Source organism: Spinacia oleracea, chromosome 1 (assembly GCF_020520425.1).
Source record: "Spinacia oleracea cultivar Varoflay chromosome 1, BTI_SOV_V1, whole genome shotgun sequence".
Classification (NCBI taxonomy): domain Eukaryota; kingdom Viridiplantae; phylum Streptophyta; class Magnoliopsida; order Caryophyllales; family Amaranthaceae; genus Spinacia; species Spinacia oleracea.
In genome coordinates this window covers 37,857,320-37,880,764 of record NC_079487.1, presented here as the reverse complement: position 1 = coordinate 37,880,764, position 23,445 = coordinate 37,857,320, and the positions used below count along the sequence as shown (strand labels likewise).

Here is a 23,445-nt window from a genome sequence, read left to right as displayed (position 1 = left end):
TCGAAGAACATTCGATGAAAAGGATATTAAGATTGGCAAAGCATGATAACTAAAGCTATGCAACAAGTGAGAAGCAACACTCACATTGTAGCACTGGAAATCAAGCATAGCTTTGAATTCCATGAATTGTTTTAGAAGATGGGTTTGAGGCCCATGGTTATAAAACATTGGGGTCGAACATTTATCATATATGAAATGTATTTTCATATTCCATTTAATCTTGGTTTAGTATTAAATGATGAGTCCCTTCAAATTTGACGATATATTCAAGATAGACTGTCAGGACCAGTCCTGTGACTAAGAAATGTCTATCAAGTGAACTTGAATGTCAAAGGTTGAAAATGGTCCCTAATCGGAGTTTTCTATAAAATTGGACGCATAGAAAACGTTAGACGATTAGAATGCAAGATGACTAGTAGTTCTGTTTCTTGAACTATGTGGACATGGCAATGTCATAATCATTTGCATAGATACTTACTTTGGGAAGACTAGTATCGGACAAGACCTATGAAACTTTACTGTAAGAGATGAAAGTCTGTCATAAGTAAATTTCATTAAATTATTAGACACTAAATCCTCAATACCTGAGTGATTTGAGATTACTTGTTTGAGAACTGGTTGCTTTGACGTTGACCAACCGTCGCACCGTAAAAGGAGGCTATAAAGGCAACGCTCAGGTAATCACCTATCAAACGAAGTCTAATCTCAAGATCGCAAGATTGGGATTGTCCTCCCATAAATCGGGATGAGATGCTTAAAAGTTGTACAAGGCCACTCGGAGAGCTAGAAACTGTGAAATGCATGGCCGTGCTCGGATGAATCATAGGCTATGATTATCTGTTTATTTGATCAGTTGAACTCTGAAACCGAGGAACACCTCTGGACATAATAAGGATGACAACTCTTACCTTATGTTCAAGAGCAAGCATCGAGCGACAAAGGAATTAGGAAATGCACACTTGTCCCTAAGGACAAGTGGGAGACTGAAGGAAATAATGCCCTTGGTCCAAGTATGCATTCTATGTTAAGTCTAATAAATGCGGTTCAGTATTAATTAACAAGTTAATAATTCAGTGAGATCAAGTGAGCTGAATGCCTAGCTAGAGGCCGCTTCAGTTCAAGTGGAATTAATGATATTAATCCACAGCTTACTCTTGACTGAACCCGTAGGGTCACACAAATAGTACGTAAACGGATCAAGTATTTAATGGCATTAAATACTCCATTTATGAATATTCGGAACCGACGGATCTTGGTTTCAGTGGGAGCTAAGATCGTCACAGGCAAGAAATGAATACTCCGGAAACGATGATATTGCCGGAAACGGAAATATGGATCGTATCGGAAATATAAATATTATCCAAGTCGTAGATGTTGCCGGAAACGGAAACATGGTACGTATCGGAAAATATTATCGGAAATGGAAATATTGCCAGAATCGGAAATATTGCCGGAAACGGAAATATTGTCAGAATCGGAAATATTACCGGAATCGGAAAATAATTCCGGAAACGGAAATATTAAATATTTGTTCGAAACGGAAATTAATTCCGGAATCGGAAATATTAAATATTGTTCGTATCGGAAATAAATTCCGGAATCGGAAAATTTAATCGGAAGCGCATCGTACGAATAAGCATCGGACGAGGCCTGCCGGACGAGGCCCAGCACGAAGCCAGGCCATCGCCCAGCAAGCCAAGCGCGCCGCACAAACAGCAACGCCAGGCCCAGCGCAAGGCCAGGCCCAGCAGGCTGCGCGCAGCGCGCAGCGCGCACAGCGCGCACAGCACGCGCAGCGCGCAGCGCGCACAGCGCGCACAGCACGCGCAGCGCGCAGCGCGCGCGGGCGCTGAGTGGGCTGCTGCTCGCGCGCACGCATGGGGCCCATCGTGGCTGCCGTGCGTGTGTGTGCAAGTGTTTGTGTTCGTGCACGTTTCCTAAAACATGCAGAGTTCGGTTAATGATTAAATTCCTAATTCTATTTGATAAATTAATTAAATTAGAGTTCTTGTAGGATTCTAGGTTTAATTAATTTGTATCTGAATAGGATTTCGATTCCCTTTCCATACCGCTATAAATATGAGGCTAGGGCTCACAATTTATAACACAAGTTTCAAAGTATTAAAAGTGAGTTTTTGAGAGAAAAATTCAGTCACACATTTGCCTATAAAGTGCCGAAAATAATAGTACCTTAAGGGCGATTCTAGTTGGTCAATCTTAAGGCGGATCCGGACGTGCTGTGGACTATCTACGGAGGGACGACACTTGGAGTCCTAAAGACTTGTTCTTGTTCGGTTCGGGCGCAGCTAGGGAAGGCACGCAACAAAGAGTATGCATCTAATCTATGCTAAATGATTATGTGTAAATAATATGTTTTCCTGGGTTTATGGTTTTTTCCGCATGATTTATGAATTGTCATATGTATCATAACCTAACATAAGGTTGCAATAACATTTATATATAATGCAGAAATCATTGGATTTTGTACGTGTTAGACCTACGTAGAGGTTGTGCGTATATTTTCGACTCTGCGATAGGTTCCAACCGAGAAAATAGTGCATGGGGAATCTTGTGTTTGTAAGTTACTTTCAATTCTTTTTAAGTTATTTCTTTTCGTGCCGAATCAGATTCATGAAGTTTTACTCAACTTCCAGGGCATACCAAGTGTACAAGTTTAATGATGGGATTTGTCCGAATAGAGCGACTATGCAGGGGTTGAAAGGCTTCCATGTAAAGGTATATCATGCTTACTAATTAGCTTTACTTTTTTTTTTTGGGTAACTACTTGGATATATAATTTATGATTTATCTCCAAATCAGTGTGCTCAACAAGTCGGCGCCCGCGAGTGTGGCTATTACGTTATGAAGTTCATGCATGAAATAGTCACGTTACACCATAACACTAATGAGCGGTTAGACAATGTTCGTTCTTTTACCATATGTTAGTTGAACTACTAATACTAGTACTTTTACGTAGTAGAATTCTTAATTTACAAGTAGCATTACTTATCATGTTACTTATTTCAGGCTTACACTCCAAGAAATGCGCCTTATACCGATGAGGAAATAGATGTGGTTCGTGAGCAATGGGCTAAGTTTTTTACAACCGAGTATTTATTTACTTAGGTTGTTTAGACACAAAGATGGAAGCGTTTATATCTTCATGGATTTGGTAAAGTTCTTTAATTTTTCCATAATTACAAGTCTGCTGGATTTGCTAATTTATTGCTTTGAATACTAATCTGCTGGTCTTGCTGCTGTTGCATGTGAATTCTGATCTGGTGGTCTTTAGAATTTCACTTCCATCTGTGTGTTTCTCCTCTGTTTGCTTCTGTTTAGAGCTAAAATGACATTTCCGCTCCCAACTTTGAACTAAAGAACCTAAGGACTCATTTGATTCTTATTACATGTCTAATATACATAGTTTTAACTTTCTAAAACTCATTCGAATCTATTTATGCACATTTAAGGCTCATTAGGTCGTTATAGGTCAGGTTTAGAGCTAAAATGACATTTCCGCTCCCAACTTTGAACTAAAGAACCTAAGGACTCATTTGATTCTTATTACATGACTAATATACATAGTTTTAACTTTCTAAAACTCATTCGAATCTATTTATGCACATTTAAGGCTCATTAGGTCGTTATAGGTCATGTTTAGAGCTAAAATGACATTTCCGCTCCCAACTTTGAACTAAAGAACCTAAGGACTCATTTGATTCTTATTACATGTCTAATATACATAGTTTTAACTTTCTAAAACTCATTCGAATCTATTTATGCACATTTAAGGCTCATTAGGTCGTTATAGGTCATGTTTAGAGCTAAAATGACATTTCCGCTCCCAACTTTGAACTAAAGAACCTAAGGACTCATTTGATTCTTATTACATGACTAATATACATAGTTTTAACTTTCTAAAACTCATTCGAATCTATTTATGCACATTTAAGGCTCATTAGGTCGTTATAGGTCATGTTTAGAGCTAAAATGACATTTCCGCTCCCAACTTTGAACTAAAGAACCTAAGGACTCATTTGATTCTTATTACATGACTAATATACATAGTTTTAACTTTCTAAAACTCATTCGAATCTATTTATGCACATTTAAGGCTCATTAGGTCGTTATAGGTCATGTTTAGAGCTAAAATGACATTTCCGCTCCCAACTTTGAACTAAAGAACCTAAGGACTCATTTGATTCTTATTACATGACTAATATACATAGTTTTAACTTTCTAAAACTCATTCGAATCTATTTATGCACATTTAAGGCTCATTAGGTCGTTATAGGTCATGTTTAGAGCTAAAATGACATTTCCGCTCCCAACTTTGAACTAAAGAACCTAAGGACTCATTTGATTCTTATTACATGATTAATATGCATAGTTAAAACTTTCTAAAACTCATTCGAATCTATTTATGCACATTTAAGGCTCATTAGGTCGTTACAGGTCATGTTTAGAGCTAAAATGACATTTCCGCTCCCAACTTTGAACTATAAAACCTAAGGACTCATTTGATTCTTATTACATGTCTAATATGCATAGTTAAAACTTTCTAAAACTCATTCGAATCTATTTATGCACATTTAAGGCTCATTAGGTCGTTATAGGTCATGTTTAGAGCTAAAATGACATTTCCGCTCCCAACTTTGAACTAAAGAACCTAAGGACTCATTTGATTCTTATTACATGACTAATATACATAGCTTTAACTTTCTAAAACTCATTCTAATCTACGTATGCACATTTAAGGCTCATTGGGTCGTTATAGGTCAACAACGTACTTAATTATCTCTATAGTCTGCAACTATATCTTTTAATTTTATGCTTCAATGGAATGTAAAGACAATATCGTGAGTGTAAACTTTGGTACTCATATATATTTTCCTTCCATGCAACTTGCAGGCTAGGGATCGAGTCGATTGGAAGAAAGTCAACACGACCTTACTTAAGGTTTGTAATGCATGATCTAAAGGGACCTAAGTGGCTGGATTAGAGACATTTGTTAGATTAGCTCTCTAGCCTTTTGTCTTTAGTTGTTAATATTAGTTGTAATTTGTTAGACTAGCTAGGTGTTTAAAAATTGTAAACATACGTACTATATATACGCTTTGCTCTGTTGGGTTAATATAAATGAAGTTAATGTAATGATTTGTTTATCAAAGATAAGCAGATTCATACCTTTGCTATTTTGGTGTTGATTGGGTACAGGTTTCAATACTCAATGGAGTATATATCTAGTTGTGGTTATTGCCGCCTATTTTATATTTTAAAAGAATTTGGAAAAAAAAAAATTAATGTTGTTGAAGGGGGCTTTTAATGTACGCCTCAACAACATATGAATTTTTGGCGCAAAAATAAGGACCTGTTGAGGGGGGCATTTAAGAAGTGAGCCTCAACAGAGGAGGCTGTTGAGGCGGGCTTCTTAAATGCCCCCCTCAACAGGTCCTTATTTTTCGCGTTTCTGTAGAGGTTGTTGAGGCGGGCTTTTGAAAGCCCCCCACAACAGATCACCTGTTGAGGCGAACAAAGCCCGCCTCAACAGATCACTGAGCTGTTGAAGCTACGTCTGTCGCAGCGGGCCTTGTTCGCCTCAATAAACCCAAAATGCCCCCCTCAACAGGTATTTTTTCCACTAGTGGAAATTTGTGATTTTGTTTGTTTGATAATTTATGTTTGATAATTTTCTAGGGTTTAAAGAGGATAATCTTTTTATGGATGCATTTCTCAATTTGGGGTTGATTGGTGTTCAATGTAATTGGCAATCGATGTTTTTCATTAGTTTGTACTCTGGAGTGTCTTCTCAGCTTATTTAGTTCATTTTGCCTAATTATTTATTTTAAATGAATTAATATTATCTCATGTTTATCAACCGATGATGTGATATTGCTACTTGGCTTTGTCCCAGGCTTATATTAATATCGAATTATATGCTCGAGTTTCTGTTGGTGTGCTCTGTTACAAGCTAGCCGAGGTAGCTAAGATGGCTGCGTCCGGAAGAGAAACTAATGAGAGTCATTCTGCCATTGAATCTGGAAAGATGTTTCTTTTGGAGCTTCTTGACTCTGCGATAATGTTCTTTTATTGGTACTGGTTTTTTATAATTTATAATTTTTTATTTCCCTGAATTGGTAATTGGTATTGACATATATTTTCTCGACATATGTTATGATGTTTAGGAAGTTATGCTGGGAAATAACTAAGAATATGGAAACTCTGCTATCTATCATCCATTTTTGTACAAGCATACATGCGGACGAACTTCATATTTGCACAGTCCTCGTTTTTTGTTTTTAGTGTATGCAATGTGCAATGTGATTTGTGAGCTTGTAAATGTTATCTTGGAGTTTCTGTTGATTCTATGGCTAGGATTTCACTTTTGTTGGTTGGAAAATTGAGGTTTGTAAAAGAAGTAATGAACAATGTAGGGTAGTGTTTTGACAGGAGATTTGGTTTGGTTCAGATATTGTTGGATGAGTTTTTAGGAAGCTACTTGGGGTCTTAATTTGTACAAAATATCTGTATCATTTCCTCAAACAACTAATTACTTAAGGAGCAAGACTTGGGTGAGATCAACTGCTGAATATTTGTTTTCTATATAAAGAAGCAAAAAAAAAGTTTAATATCGATCATGGCATGGGAAAGTAAAAATAAAACCAAAAACAATATCGATGAAAAATAAGTACTTGTACTGATGTACATGGGATAGTGTTGGTCTTACTACCATTATTTTTTGAATTTCCTTCTACAACACATACAACCATGGCAATTAGTAGGAGAAGAGCAAAAAATATAGTGCAACAACATCAGTTTAAAAATTTAAAAACAACCACAAACTGATTTAATAAAAGCAGACATCAGAACTGATTAGTAATGACTAACATTACACAGATTTGATTTGTTTACTGTGTTCTCAACGCTTTGTATGTCTTAAGGAAGACCTACTCTGATCTTTATGTGTATAATGTATATGTAACGCATGCTTCTGGAAACACCCTGATTTCATACATAGTCTTAAATATATGTTTGACAGTTCGTGATCAAATAGTTTGCTGGCATCAGGTTCTGATCATGGAAGAATTGGGGAACATGAGCACAAGATAAAGTGGTGGACATGACCAATTTTTATATGGATTGGGGAATAATGCTGCAAAGTCTTAGGTGTAAGTGTAATTCTCAGTCCTATGGTTTTGTTGTAGTTAGCAACTATGTCAATATTGCTAAAGTTTTGGAGCTATAAATTATTTTGCAGCATGATCAAGATTATCATCCAGGAAAGAGGAAACGAGGCAAAGATTATGAGGGAATGATAAGGTGCACACTTTCCATACAACAAATAAGAAACTAGCCTCTTGACAAAAATGCCTATTGGCTACAACTACCGGTACGTTCATCAGTTTATTGAATTGAAAATCGTAGTTTATAGTGCTTCACAGTGGATACCAAGAGACTTGCACCGAGTTAGTGGTCCATCATAGCTTATAAAAAGAAGTGTTCCAGCAGTCTATACATGCTACAAGAATTGCTCCTTGTGATCTTTAATATGTCCAGGTGCTTATCTAAAAGAGTGATGAAAGAAATTCAAGCTTGTCTTTTTTTTTTTTTTTTTTTTTTTTTTTTTTGCGATTGAGGGAGGCAGATCAAAGGTAACAGAGATTGATTTGAATGACGAAGAAAAAGAAAAAAGAGTTTTAGAGTAATTAATAAAGTAATTGATAAGGACAGAGTTAAAAATAGGAATGAGTTAAGGAAGTAAAAATCCATATAGAAACTTACTTCCAGTGTATATAAAAAAAAACTCACTTATTAACAAACCTATAGAATCAAATCATCAAGTTTATGCTAGCCTCACATACCAAATGTAATATTTTGAGACAATACATGTATAAAATCTAACAATAAGCCAATCACGAGATAAAGAGTTTTGTAGATGATGTACAGTCAAATTTTGATAATTAAACGGAAAATTTCGTATTTACTACCTTTTAAATACCCGACTTTTGTAATTACTACCTTATGAAATTTTTATTTTATTTTACTACCTTAAAGTTTCAATATTTTTTTGTTTACTACCACTTAACGGTTTCCATCCACAAGTTCCGTTAAATGGGCCCACTAACAGCTTTAATTCTTATTTCCCTCATTTCTTTCCATTTCTTTCCCGATTTCACTCTTCTCTTTAATGTTCACCTATTATAATTTGTCCCTCTTCTTCAACCTCTGTAATTTTCTCTCTCTTCTTCACCTTCCTCCTTTGGAGAACATGAAAACTTTTTCAAACAACCTTTAATTCACCTGATTCAATTCCTCTAGTTTTCACCTCAAATCTGAAACCTCATCATCCTTAACATCGATTTCACATTGCAATCGGTTAAATACAAACTTCAGAGCCCTAAGCTTATGCTGATTTTCATTAACTTGGAGTTCTAAATTAGGGTTTTGGTAGTAATTCTTATACAACTGTTTAAATTCATAAAGGGTCTGAAGATAAGAAGCCTCAAACAACAAAATTGAAGCAAATAATGAAGTAATTAGGGTTTGGTTAAACTGTGGAACTTTACCTTTCTGAGGAATTAGAGAAGGTTCTTGAGGTGGGCCAGGCTTCATTACCACAACTTTCTAATTGGAGATGAATTTATCGGGATTACTGACATCATCACCACCAAGGAGATAGAATTTTTCAGAATCATCAGCGAAGAATTCGAGAGCTTTGGATTTGAAAGAGAAAGCGAATTTCAGGAACATTTCGGAAATTTGAGGGGTTTTGATTTGTTAGTTTAATCGAAATGCTGGATTGGGAATTACGATTCTTTTGAATTTGTTTGTGCAACTATGCTTAGTTATAATTGGTTAATAGTTGCTTTTGATGGTTTAGTTTTTGTTGGAAATGCTGGTTTTTTATGAATCAATGTTGGTTATGAATTGATTTGTGTTAGGTTATGATACATATGACAATTCATAAATCATGCGGAAAAAACCATTAAGCCAGGAATACATATTATTTACACATAATCATATAGCATAATTTAGATGCATACTCTTTGTTGCGTGCCTTCCCTAGCTGCGCCCGAACCGAACAAGAACAAGTCTTTAGGACTCCAAGTGTCGTCCCTCCGTAGATAGTCCACATCACGTCCGGATCCGCCTTAAGATTGACCAACTAGAATCGCCCTTAAGGTACTATTATTTTCGGCTAAATGGGCAAGAGTTATGGCTGATTTTTCTGCTTAAAAATCCTAGTTTTGAATACTTGAAAACTTATGTATAAATAATGACCCCTAGGCCCTTATTTATAGAGGTATGGAAAAGGAATTGTAATCCTACTAGGATGTGGATTTGTTAATTAGAACTTTATTAGGACTCTAAATAACAAAGCAATTCTAATAAGATTAGGATTTTAATCTTCGCACGAATCCCAATAGAATTAGGATTTCCGGCATACGCATCGCACAAGCCGTGCACCCGCGCAGGCCTTGCGGCCCACGACAAGCGCACAGCCCATGTGCGGTGCTGCGTGCGCGCGCGCGCCCTTGGCTGGGCCTGGCCTTGCGCTGGGCCTGGTCGAGGCGTGCGTTGCGTGCGGCTCGCTGGGCGATGGCCTGGCTTCGTGCTGGGCCTTCGTCTAGCGGGCCTCGTCCGATGCTAATTCGTACGATACGCTTCCGATTAAATTCCCGATTCCGGAATTCATTTCCGATACGAACAACATTTAATATTTCCGATTCCGGAATTAATTTCCGTTTCGAACAAATATTTAATATTTCCGTTTCCGGCAATATTTCCGATTCCGACAATATTTCCATTTCCGATAATATTTTCCGATACGTACCATGTTTCCGTTTCCGGCAACATCTACGACTTGGATAATATTTATATTTCCGATACGATCCATATTTCCGTTTCCGGCAATATCATCGTTTCCGGAGTATTCATTTCTTGCCTGTGACGATCTCAGCTCCCACTGAAACCAAGATCCGTCGATTCCGAATATCCATAGATGGAGTATTTAATGCCATTAAATACTTGATCCGTTTACGTACTATTTGTGTGACCCTACGGGTTCAGTCAAGAGTAAGCTGTGGATTAATATCATTAATTCCACTTGAACTGAAGCGGCCTCTAGCTAGGCATTCAGCTCACTTGATCTCACTGAATTATTAACTTGTTAATTAATACTGAACCGCATTTATTAGACTTAACATAGAATGCATACTTGGACCAAGGGCATTATTTCCTTCAGTCTCCCACTTGTCCTTAGGGACAAGTGTGCATTTCCTAATTCCTTTGTCGCTCGATGCTTGCTCTTGAACATAAGGTAAGAGTTGTCATCCTTATTATGTCCAGAGATGTTTCTCGGTTTCAGAGTTCAACTGATCAAATAGACAGATAATCATAGCCTATGATTCATCCGAGCACGGCCATGCATTTCACAGTTTCTAGCTCTCCGAGTGGCCTTGTACAACTTTTAAGCATCTCATCCCGATTTATGGGAGGACAATCCCAATCTTGCGATCTTGAGATTAGACTTCGTTTGATAGGTGATTACCTGAGCGTTGCCTTTATAGCCTCCTTTTACGGTGCGACGGTTGGTCAACGTCAAAGCAACCAGTTCTCAAACAAGTAATCTCAAATCACTCAGGTATTGAGGATTTAGTGTCTAATAATTTTAATGAAATTTACTTATGACAGATTTTCATCTCTTACAGTAAAGTTTCATAGGTCTTGTCCGATACTAGTCTTCCCAAAGTAAGTATCTATGCAAATGATTATGACATTGCCATGTCCACATAGTTCAAGAAACAGAACTACTAGTCATCTTGCATTCTAATCGTCTAACGTTTTCTATGCGTCCAATTTTATAGAAAACTCCAACTAGGGACCATTTTCAACCTTTGACATTCAAGTTCACTTGATAGACATTTCTTAGTCACAGGACTGGTCCTGACAGTCTATCTTGAATATATCGTCAAATTGAAGGGACTCATCATTTAATAAACCACAAATTAAATGGAAAAATGAATTCTTTTCATTTATTGTGAATGATTAACCAATAATGTTTTACAAAGATTTAAACTCTAAAACTTTAAAACATTAAACAGAGACATCAAAGCCATTCTCCAATATGCTTGATTCCCATAGCTGCAGTGTGCGAGTTGTGCTTCGCCTGCGGCAGAGGTTTAGTTAATGGATCTGATATGTTGTCATCAGTACCAATTTTTCTTATCTCGACTTCTTTTCTTTCAACGAACTCTCGTAGAAGGTGAAATCTACGAAGTACATGCTTGACTCTCTGGTGGTGTCTAGGCTCCTTTGCCTGTGCAATAGCTCCGTTATTATCACAATACAGGGCAATTGGTCCTTTAATGGAGGGGACTACACCAAGTTCACCTATGAACTTCCTTAGCCATATAGCTTCCTTTGCTGCTTCATGTGCAGCAATGTACTCCGCTTCAGTTGTAGAATCCGCAATGGTGCTTTGCTTAGCACTTTTCCAGCTTACTGCTCCTCCGTTGAGGCAGAAGACAAACCCAGACTGTGATCTGAAATCATCTTTGTCGGTTTGGAAACTTGCATCCGTATAGCCTTTAACAATTAATTCATCATCTCCACCATAGACCAGGAAGTCATCTTTGTGCCTTTTCAGGTACTTCAGAATGTTCTTGGCAGCAGTCCAATGCGCCTCTCCTGGGTCTGACTGGTATCTGCTCGTAGCACTGAGTGCATACGCAACATCCGGGCGTGTACATATCATAGCATACATTATTGAACCAATCAATGATGCATATGGAATCCCATTCATTCGTCTACGCTCATCAAGTGTTTTTGGGCACTGAGTCTTGCTTAGAGTCATTCCATGAGACATGGGTAGGTAGCCTCGCTTGGAGTCCGCCATCTTGAACCTATCAAGCACCTTATTGATATAAGTGCTTTGACTAAGTCCAATCATCCTTTTAGATCTATCTCTGTAAATCTTGATGCCCAATATGTACTGTGCTTCTCCTAGATCCTTCATCGAAAAACATTTCCCAAGCCAAATCTTGACAGAGTTCAACATAGGAATGTCATTTCCGATAAGTAATATGTCGTCGACATATAATACTAGGAAAGCAATTTTGCTCCCACTGACCTTCTTGTATACACAAGATTCTTCTGCGTTCTTGATGAAACCAAAGTCACTGACTGCTTCATCAAAACGTATATTCCAGCTCCTGGATGCCTGCTTCAATCCGTAGATTGACTTCTTTAGCTTGCATACCTTTTTAACATTCTTTGGATCCTCAAAACCTTCAGGCTGTGTCATAAACACAGTTTCTGTTAAAACGCCGTTTAAGAAAGCAGTTTTGACATCCATCTGCCATATTTCGTAATCGTAATATGCAGCGATTGCTAACATTATCCGAATAGACTTTAGCATTACAACTGGTGAAAAGGTTTCATCATAATCCACACCGTGGACTTGCCTGTAACCTTTTGCAACCAATCTAGCTTTGAAAACTTCAAGTTTCCCATCCTTGTCCTTTTTCAGTTTGAAAACCCATTTGCTTCCAATGGCTTGGTAGCCATCTGGCAAATCGACCAAATCCCATACTTGGTTTTCAGACATGGAGTCTAATTCAGATTGCATGGCTTCTTGCCACTGCTTGGAGCTAGGGCTCGTCATAGCTTGTTTGTAAGTCGCAGGTTCATCACTTTCAAGTAATAGAACGTCATAGCTCTCGTTCGTCAAAATACCTAAGTACCTTTCCGGTTGAGATCTATATCTTTGCGATCTACGCGGGGTAACATTCTAGATTGACCATGATTCTCACCAGATTCTTCTAAAGATCTCTGAGTTTCATTCTGAATGTCATCTTGAGCATTCTCTAGAGTTTTTTGTTCGACTCGAATTTCTTCGAGGTCTACTTTTCTCCCACTTGTCATTTTGGAAATGTGATCTTTCTCCAAAAAGACACCATCTCGAGCAACAAATACCTTGTTCTCAGATGTATTGTAGAAGTAATACCCCTTTGTTTCCTTTGGATAGCCCACAAGGATACATTTGTCAGATTTTGGATGAAGTTTGTCTGAAATTAATCGTTTGACGTATACTTCACATCCCCAAATCTTAAGAAAAGACACATTTGGAGGCTTTCCAAACCATAACTCGTATGGAGTCTTTTCGACAGCTTTAGACGGAGCTCTATTTATAGTGAGTGCAGCTGTATTTAGTGCATGTCCCCAAAATTCTAATGGAAGTTCGGCCTGACCCATCATTGACCTGACCATGTCTAGAAAGGTTCTGTTCCTCCGTTCCGACACACCGTTCCATTGTGGTGTTCCTGGAGGAGTCAATTCTGATAGAATTCCACATTCTTTCAGATGGTCATCAAATTCATAGCTCAGATATTCACCGCCTCTATCAGACCGCAGTGCCTTTATCTTCTTGCCTAATTGATTCTCTACTTCACTCTGAAATTCCTTGAATTTGTCAAAGGATTCAGACTTATGCTTCATTAGGTAGACATAACCATACCTACTGAAGTCATCAGTGAAAGTGATAAAGTAGCTGAAACCACCTCTAGCATTTGTACTCATTGGTCCACATACATCTGTATGGATTAAACCCAATAGTTCATTTGCTCTTTCTCCAACTTTAGAGAAAGGTTGCTTTGTCATTTTGCCAAGTAAACATGATTCGCATTTACCATAATCCTCTAAGTCAAATGGTTCTAGAATTCCTTCATTTTGAAGTCTTTCTAAGCGTTTCAAGTTTATATGGCCTAATCGACAATGCCACAGATAGGTGAGATCTGAATCATTCTTTTTGGCCTTTTTGGTATTTATGTTATATACTTGTTTGTCGTGATCTAATAAATAAAGTCCATTGACTAATCTAGCAGATCCATAAAACATCTCTTTAAAATAAAACGAACAACTATTGTCTTTTATTAAAAAGGAAAATCCCTTAGCATCTAAGCAAGAAACTGAAATGATGTTTTTAGTAAGACTTGGAACATGGAAACATTCTTCCAGTTCCAAAACTAGCCCGGAGGGCAACGACAAAAAGTAAGTTCCTACAGCTAATGCAGCAATCCGTGCTCCATTTCCCACTCGTAGGTCGACTTCACCCTTGCTTAACTTTCTACTTCTTCTTAGTCCCTGTGGATTGGAACATAAGTGTGAGCCACAACCTGTATCTAATACCCAAGAAGTTGAATTAGCAATTATACAGTCTATAACGAAAATACCTGAAGATGGAACGACTGTTCCGTTCTTCTGATCTTCCTTTAGCTTCAAGCAATCTCTCTTCCAATGCCCCTTCTTCTTGCAGTAGAAGCATTCGGATTCAGAAGTGGGTTGACTGACCTTCAACTTTACAGATTTGGCGCCAGTTTGCTTAGTTGGGCTGGCCTTGTCGCCACCTTTCTTAGCATTCCTCTTCTTTCCAGATTTCTTGAACTTGCCCCCACGCACCATAAGCACATCCTGCTTATCACTTTTGAGCGTCTTTTCAGCGGTCTTCAGCATACCGTGAAGCTCAGTGAGCGTTGTCCAGACTATTCATACTGTAGTTCAGTTTGAACTGATCATACCCGCTATGAAGAGAATGGAGGATGGTGTCTATAGCCATTTCCTGAGAAAATTGCTGATCCAGCCGACTCATATTCTCAATGAGTCCAATCATTTTGAGAACATGTGGACTTACGGGCTCGCCTTTCTTAAGCTTGGTCTCAAGAATTTGCCTATGAGTCTCGAATCTTTCGACTCGAGCCAGATCTTGGAACATGTTCTTCAACTCACTGATGATTGTGAAAGCATCTGAGTTGATGAACGTTTTCTGCAGATCCGCACTCATGGTGGCGAGCATTAGACATTTTACATCCTTGTTGGCATCAATCCAACGATTGAGGGCTGCCTGAGTGACCCCGTCGCCTGCGGCTTCGGGCATCACCTCATCTAGGACATACTCCTTTTCTTCCTGCATAAGAACTATTTGCAAGTTCCTTTGCCAGTAAAGGAAGTTTTTCCCGTTCAACTTCTCCTTTTCGAGAATTGATCGAATGTTGAATGAATTGTTGTTTGCCATATTAAAAACTACAATTGAAAAGAATAAACAAATAAATAACCATTCACAGTTTCTCTTAATAAACTTAAATTCTAGCATACATGCATAATTCAATGTTTATTAAGCATTTTATTCAAGTTATGTGTTCCGGCAGGTGTGAATAAAATGATTCCAAGATCCTAAAATCATTGAAGAACTAAGCACAGTTTGTCGACTTAATCCTAGAACATCTTAGGTAAGCAAAAGCCTTTTGCTAATAGTCTAGAAACTATTCTTGGTTGATAGGTACGTCTAAGAACTTATTAGGTAAACCTATCGATTTTGCCACGACATAAAAGGACTCCTTACTTATATCGTTGAGTTTCACCAAAACTAACATGTACTCACAATTATTTGTGTACCTTGCCCCTTTAGGACCAATAAGTAACACCTCGCTGAGCGAAAACTATTACTAGATTGATGTAAAGGATATCCAAGCAAGTGTGTATTTTGGCATGGCACCTTTTAACTCAATTTTTAAGTTTGGAACTTAAGGCTCTTACTATGTTGGTTAGATTTTAAGTGAACTAAAATCCTTAATCATGCAACATAATCAAGCCACAATCTTATGCATAATTAAGACATATTTAAAGCAATAAATAACTTAAAGCATGCATAAGATAAATGTGATCTAGTATGGCCCGACTTCATCTTGAAGCTTTGACTTCAAAGTCCGTCTTGAAAATCTCCGTGGGAGGCACCATTTTCTTCAAATAGGATAAGCTATAATTAAAACTAATTACAACTATTTGATGGTACGCAGACCATATTTGAATTTGAAAAACAACTTTGGTACTTTAGACCAATTACATTCAAATTAATGGTACGCAGACCATATTTTCTATCCTATTTGGGCCATACTAGTCACTTCATAACCTGCAAAACAGTACATATACAATATATACCATTCACCCATTCATTATCATGAATGGCCCACATAGCTGGTTAGTTAAAACACATTATGCATCACGTAAACATTTGCAGCAATTAATCAAGGGCACCAATAATCTACCAATTATTCAGTCCTTATTAATTCTAATCAAGTTGTTTTAACCTTAAGGATTTGTAGACCTAATCAAGAGTTTATGACTAAAAGGGCTCCCACTTAAACCAATAAATTCATATGCTTTACTAATTTTAAACATAAAAATGTATTTCTAGTCTAACCGGAAACATACAAATTTAATTAAAATTTAAAGCTCATATAAATTCATAATTGAATCCAAAAAGTTTAATTTAATTTCAGTCGTATTTAGATTAATTCATGATTTTAATTTTAGTAAAATAATTAGAATAAATAAAATTTATTATAATTACAATATTCAAAATTAAAATCCAAGAAAATAATTTAAATTATTAATTTTAAAATTAATTAAAATTACGTAAACTGAAAATTTCAAATTAAACATTCAAAACGATCTAATCGCAACGCAAACACCCTACGCATCGCACGCCCATGGGCCACACGCACACAGCCATCGCTGGCCATGTGCGCGCAGCCCATGCGCTCGTCGCATAGCTGCTGCACTTTCCCATCGCAAGCCATCGCACAAGTGGTGCTCGCTGCGCGCGCGCCAGCGCTCGACGCACGCGAGCCATCGCTCGCTGTGCGCGCTCGCCAGCGCTTGCTGCGCGCGCTCCAGCGCTTGATGCACGCGAGCCATCGCTCGCTGTGCGCGAGCAATTGTGCGCTGCGCGCGATCAGCGCTGGGCGCAGCGCTCGTGGCACGCGAGCTTGCGCTCGCTGCGCGCGAGGCTGCGCGCGCTTGCGCGAGGCAGTGCGCGTTGTGGCGCAGCTCGCTTGCTGCCCACACGGGACTGCCATGCCTTGCCTTCGTCCATGCCCATTCATCCATAGCTCGTGGCCCACGACACAAGGCAGGGCTGCTGCCTTGTGCTCGTGCACCATGCCCCTGCTCATTGCATTCGTGCCGCACGGGCGACGAGCTCCCTTGCTCGTCGTCGCATGCCCGCACTATACAACACCCCTTAAGGGTAACACGAAGCGTCCATTGCTTTGTGCGTGCAAGTTATATGAACGAATCGCATAAAAATTTAAAATTTATATTTAAAATTAATGACAAATTAATAAATTAATATTAATTTCACAATTTTAGGGCGAAAAATCGAAAATTTATTATTCAATTGATTTCCGATTATCATGGATTCAAGCCTAGGTCATAAAAATTTAAAATTTATCATAAATTTACAATTTTTATGGTGGTTTTTAATCATAGGTTTCTAATTAAATTATAATTAATTATGAAAATCAAATTAATTCTAAATTATTCAAATTTTCAACAAATTAATCATAATTACAAATTAGATTTCATAATTAACAAGGCTAGGCATTCAAACTTGTTAAACATATACAGTAGGTCAATCAAAAATTCAAGATTTAACAACAAGAATCGCAAATATTTAATTTAACATCTTAAATTTACGAAATTTTGCATTCGAAAAACTAAAACCTTCGAAAAGTCATAGTTAGGCTTCGAATTTGAGAATTCTGCACTGTCAAAATTTTAGAATGCCTTTTACATGCGGAATTGACACAAAAATCACTCGATTTGGATGAGTAACGAAGAAACTGCCGAAAAACTGCGTACGTATAATTAAATAAACGCAATTTGCAATTAATTAACAATTACGAAAATTAATCACCCCTTTTAATTCTTGCAAATTTGTAATATTTAACCATGTTCATGCAATTTAGATTATGAAAATAATAAGAGGCTCGTGATACCACTGTTAGGTTATGATACATATGACAATTCATAAATCATGCGGAAAAAACCATTAAGCCAGGAATACATATTATTTACACATAATCATATAGCATAATTTAGATGCATACTCTTTGTTGCGTGCCTTCCCTAGTTGTGCCCGAACCGAACAAGAACAAGTCTTTAGGACTCCAAGTGTCGTCCCTCCGTAGATAGTCCACAGCACGTCCGGATCCGCCTTAAGATTGACCAACTAGAATCGCCCTTAAGGTACTATTATTTTCGGCTAAATGGGCAAGAGTTATGGCTGATTTTTCTGCTTAAAAATCCTAGTTTTGAATACTTGAAAACTTATGTATAAATAATGACCCCTAGGCCCTTATTTATAGAGGTATGGAAAAGGAATTGTAATCCTACTAGGATGTGGATTTGTTAATTAGAACTTTATTAGGACTCTAAATAACAAAGCAATTCTAATAAGTTTAGGATTTTAATCTTCGCACGAATCCCAATAGAATTAGGATTTCCGGCATACGCATCGCACAAGCCGTGCACCCGCGCAGGCCTTGCGGCCCACGACAAGCGCACAGCCCATGTGCGGTGCTGCGTGCGCGCGCGCGCCCTTGGCTGGGCCTGGCCTTGCGCTGGGCCTGGTCGAGGCGTGCGTTGCGTGCGGCTCGCTGGGCGATGGCCTGGCTTCGTGCTGGGCCTTCGTCTAGCGGGCCTCGTCCGATGCTAATTCGTACGATACGCTTCCGATTAAATTCCCGATTCCGGAATTCATTTCCGATACGAACAACATTTAATATTTCCGATTCCGGAATTAATTTCCGTTTCGAACAAATATTTAATATTTCCGTTTCCGGCAATATTTCCGATTCCGACAATATTTCCATTTCCGATAATATTTTCCGATACGTACCATGTTTCCGTTTCCGGCAACATCTACGACTTGGATAATATTTATATTTCCGATACGATCCATATTTCCGTTTCCGGCAATATCATCGTTTCCGGAGTATTCATTTCTTGCCTGTGACGATCTCAGCTCCCACTGAAACCAAGATCCGTCGATTCCGAATATCCATAGATGGAGTATTTAATGCCATTAAATACTTGATCCGTTTACGTACTATTTGTGTGACCCTACGGGTTCAGTCAAGAGTAAGCTGTGGATTAATATCATTAATTCCACTTGAACTGAAGCGGCCTCTAGCTAGGCATTCAGCTCACTTGATCTCACTGAATTATTAACTTGTTAATTAATACTGAACCGCATTTATTAGACTTAACATAGAATGCATACTTGGACCAAGGGCATTATTTCCTTCAATTTGTTGATTGAAAGAATTATCAGGATTGTATATGTTAAATGGTTTTAATCATGTGATAAAGATACATGCTTTTACATGTTAACTGGTTAAGACTTAAGAGTATAACAAAACACAGAAATTAAGAAGAGGGACTCTCTGATTTCTCCACTCTAATCGGCTGGATTCGAGGTTGTCGAAAGAGTTGTGTTGTTCTATATATATGTTCTCCAAAGGAGGAAGGTGAAGAAGAGGGAGAAAATTACAGAGGTTGAAGAAGAGGGACAAATCGTGAAAGAAATGGAAAGAAATGAGGGAAATAAGAATTAAAGCTGTTAGTGGGCCCTTTTAACGGAACTTGTGGATGGAAACCGTTAAGTGGTAGTAAACAAAAAAATATTGAAACTTTAAGGTAGTAAAATAAAATAAAAATTTCATAAGGTAGTAATTACAAAAGTTGGGTATTTAAAAGGTAGTAAATACGAATTAATCCTAATTAAACCTATAACATTTATCAATTAACATACCAGAACAATCAAACTAAAGCAAAAGAATTGAAGTTAAAATAAGTATTTTCTTATAAGCTGGAACATGTACACACACACACACAATGTGAGGAGTCTAGCCGTCTAGGTTGATCGAGGTATCTTGAGCTTTCCCCCTGGATAGGATTTTTATAGGGTGTATTTATGCTTATTTATGTACTTTGTAGTAATCAGTTATCACCTGGCTATCCTTACAGCAATTTACATCCATAAAGAATTGATGTAATTGATCAGTGTTCAACGAAATTTAAAATCACCGAATTGCTTTTGCTTACAGTGTGGTAGTTCTTGACTCTTCTCTCTTACCCTGTGACCCTGTTTCCTTACGGGAGAAGGAGTCATTGCATCTGGAATCATGGATACCTCTTAAAGACATGAATGTTGCTAGAACTAATCATCTCTTTGGAAATAATTTTTTATTTATACCACAGCGGTGATTGATTCTGCTGCTTATTCTTTAGCTGACTAGGTCACATGCAGGTGCATCCTTCTTCTGTTCTGTATCTGTCTCTGCACTGTTGTGAATAACTGGCTTGCTGCCCATCTATGTTACCCTTACACACTAGTTAGTCTGAAAGCATGTGTCCGGCATTCTAGAATGTACCTTTATCTATCTGTATGACTTGGTAATGGTTATTGATAGCTCTTCATAGTTGTATTTCGACTAACTGAACTTTCTGTAGGTGAGGTACAAGGATCATACCAAATTAAAGTTACTACAACTGCTTTGGCTCTTTTGTTGTCTACCAGGCATGTTGAATTGGCAAAAAACTTTGTTCAAGGTCATTTGATTCAGGTTTGAATTCTTATCCTAAACTTATTCGCAGAGTTACTGTATGTAACTCACAAGAGCTGACTGTCTATCATGTGAAGTGCGCTGTAGGAATAACAACGCGTTAAAAAGCTAAATCAGCTCCCGAACAGTGGACTGTGATTGCTGTAGGTGGGTGATGGGTGTGATCGACAATCCTTTCTATCAATTTGCACTAGTTCTGATGTATCCGGCAATGAGAAGAATACTGTCAACATTGTGTGCATTTAAGGTGTTATAGTCATTCTTGGTCAACCAAAGCGTTCATTTTTCTTGTGTGTGGCTTGTTGTGTGTAAGAGAGTAACAAGTAATAGAAGTGAATTACTTAAGTTTGGTTTATGCACTAAGAGCAAATGCATAATGTAGAAAGTCTATAATGAGTCAAATTAGCATCTTTCTTGAACTATCAATGCCCAGAACCAATAAAAAAGAGGAAGATTTAGTCATTTTGTGTGTGTTCCTGTAAGTGAGTTGCTTCCTTTATGCATAATATTTCTAATAGCTACAACAAAATCTACCCAGCTTAGACTTGCTTCTGGTAAGTGTAACAGGAGTATTTAAAGAAAGTATTAATGGAACTACAATTAGTAAATATATCATTGGGTGGAGAAAATATGAAGTAAGAATAATTTTTGCAAACACTGATCATTTTTATTTCGTTGTTGTGATGTTTTCAAGCGGCATATTTACCTTGAATCTTACTCAAAGTTGTTTTGTTTAGGTGTGTTGTTCTTGTGAGTGCTGATAGTACTAACAGTGTTCTGTTCTGGGATATTAAGCATGGAACACTGTTGCAGGCTCATTCCCTTCACAAAGGCGATTCGTACGCTTTGGCTGCTGCCCCTTCGCACGATAGGGTGTTTTCTGCCAGTTCTTATGGCAAGGTATACAAACTCTTAACTTCCATTTTGATCAATCAAATAAAAGTCATCCTACTGATGTTATGTGGGTTAGAACTTGATCATAATATCATTTACCATCTTCTTGGAGTGTTCACAGAAACTAGCTTTTCTTTTGTGGTTGCGTTGCTTTTGATCTGATCAGCAGCAGATCAGTAGCTGATCATATCAAAAGCTAATCAGATCAGCAGCTGATCTGAGCAGTCTCTGATCTGATCAGCTACTGATCTGCTGATGTTGATCTGCTGCTGATCAGATCAACAGTAGTAGATCAGAAACTGATCTGATCAAAACATCGAATGCTAGTTATGGTGATTTATGTGATTGTAGAATTAACAAGTAATGTGGTCTTGACTTGTTCTATTGTACTTGAATGAAGAAATAAATGCTCCATTGGCATTAAGAAAATATTTTATCGGCATGTTATACCGTTACTGTTATTGGCTTTGCCTAAATCTAAGGATAAGTTAGCATATTCCTTGAGAAGATAGTATATGTTTATGAGAGGCCAAATGTTTTGTTCGAAGGAAAGAAAAAAGTAGAAGGGACTAGGAAGAGGGAGATAAGATGTGATCCTTACATGTCATATTTTGACTAAAACAGGAGTTTTCACTACCAACTCTCAACTAATGAGCCAAAATAAGAATTCTTAACCCTTTACATGTTTAAAATACTTAGTATTAGGTTATCAATCCTCATTCTCATTTACTTTGGTCAATTTATGCACATTTAAGGCTCGTTCGATCCTTACATGTCATATTTTGAAAATAATAGTCGTTTTCGCTCCCAACTCTTAACTCATGAACCAAAATAGGAATTATTAACCCTTTACATGTTTAATATACTTATTATTAGGTTTTCAATCCTTATTATCATCTACTTTGGTCCATTTATGCACATTTAAGGCTCTTTCGATCCTTACATGTCATATTTTGACTATAAAAGCTGTTTTCGCTCCCATAAATGACCTATATCGACCGAAATGACCCATAGACGTGCATAACGAACTTGAAATGAGTCTTATAATCATATAACTAATCATATGAATCATGAAAAACGTTTAAAATATGGAAATAGGTTCGTTTTTGGTGGTAGTTGGGATTGAAAATGCCATTTTTGTCCATAAATGACCTATATCGACCCAAATGACCCATAGGCGTGCATAACGAACTTGAAATGAGTCATATAAACATATAACTAATCATGTGAATCATGAAAAAGGTTTAGAATTTGAATATAAGTTCGTTTAATGATAGTTGGGATCGAAAATGCCATTTTTGGCCATAAATGACCTATATCGACCCAAATGAACCATAGGCGTGCATAACGAACTTGAAATGAGTCTTATAAACATATAAAAAATCATATGAATAATGAAAAATGTGTAGAATTTGAATATAAGTTCGTTTGTTGATAGTTGGGATCGAAAATGCCATTTTTGGCCATAAATGACCTATATCGACCCAAATGACCCATAGGCGTGCATAACGAACTTTAAATGATTTTCATAAACATATAACTAATCATATGAATCATGAAAAAGGTTTAGAATGTGGAAATAGGTTCGTTTGTTGGTAGTTGGGATCGAAAATGCCATTTTTGGCCATAAATGACCTATATCGACCCAAATGACCCATAGGCGTGCATAATGAACTTGAAATGAGTTTCATAAACATATAACTAATCATATGAATCATGAAAAAGGTTTAGAATGTGTAAATAGGTTCGTTTGTTGGTAGTTGGGATCGAAAATGCCATTTTTTTGCCATAAATGACCTATATCGACCCAAATGACCCATAGGCGTGCATAACGAACTTGAAATGAGTCTTATAAACATATAACTAATCGTATGAATCATAAAAAATGGTTAGAATGTGGAAATAGGTTCGTTTGTTGGTAGTTGGTATCGAAAATGCCATTTTTGGCCATAAATGACCTATATCGACCCAAATGAACCATAGGCGTGCATGACGAACTTGAAATGAGTTTCATAAACATATTAATAATCATTTGAATCATGAAAAAGGTTTAGAATGGGGAAATAGGTTCGTTTGTTGGTAG

At 37.5% G+C, this 23,445-nt stretch overlaps 2 long non-coding RNA genes across 2 annotated transcripts; both read left to right on the top strand.

Moving 5' to 3' along the window:
- The first annotated feature begins 2,474 nt into the window (after window positions 1-2,474).
- On the top strand, window positions 2,475-3,292 carry LOC130465824 (uncharacterized). Its single transcript, XR_008925838.1, has 4 exons — window positions 2,475-2,577; window positions 2,655-2,736; window positions 2,821-2,922; window positions 3,028-3,292. It is a non-coding gene; the product is annotated as an uncharacterized lncRNA (long non-coding RNA).
- Window positions 3,293-6,011: 2,719 nt separating this feature from the next.
- Window positions 6,012-7,631, top strand: LOC110776650 (uncharacterized). Its single transcript, XR_002530213.2, has 3 exons — window positions 6,012-6,093; window positions 7,085-7,169; window positions 7,259-7,631. It is a non-coding gene; the product is annotated as an uncharacterized lncRNA (long non-coding RNA).
- The last annotated feature ends 15,814 nt before the right edge of the window (window positions 7,632-23,445 follow it).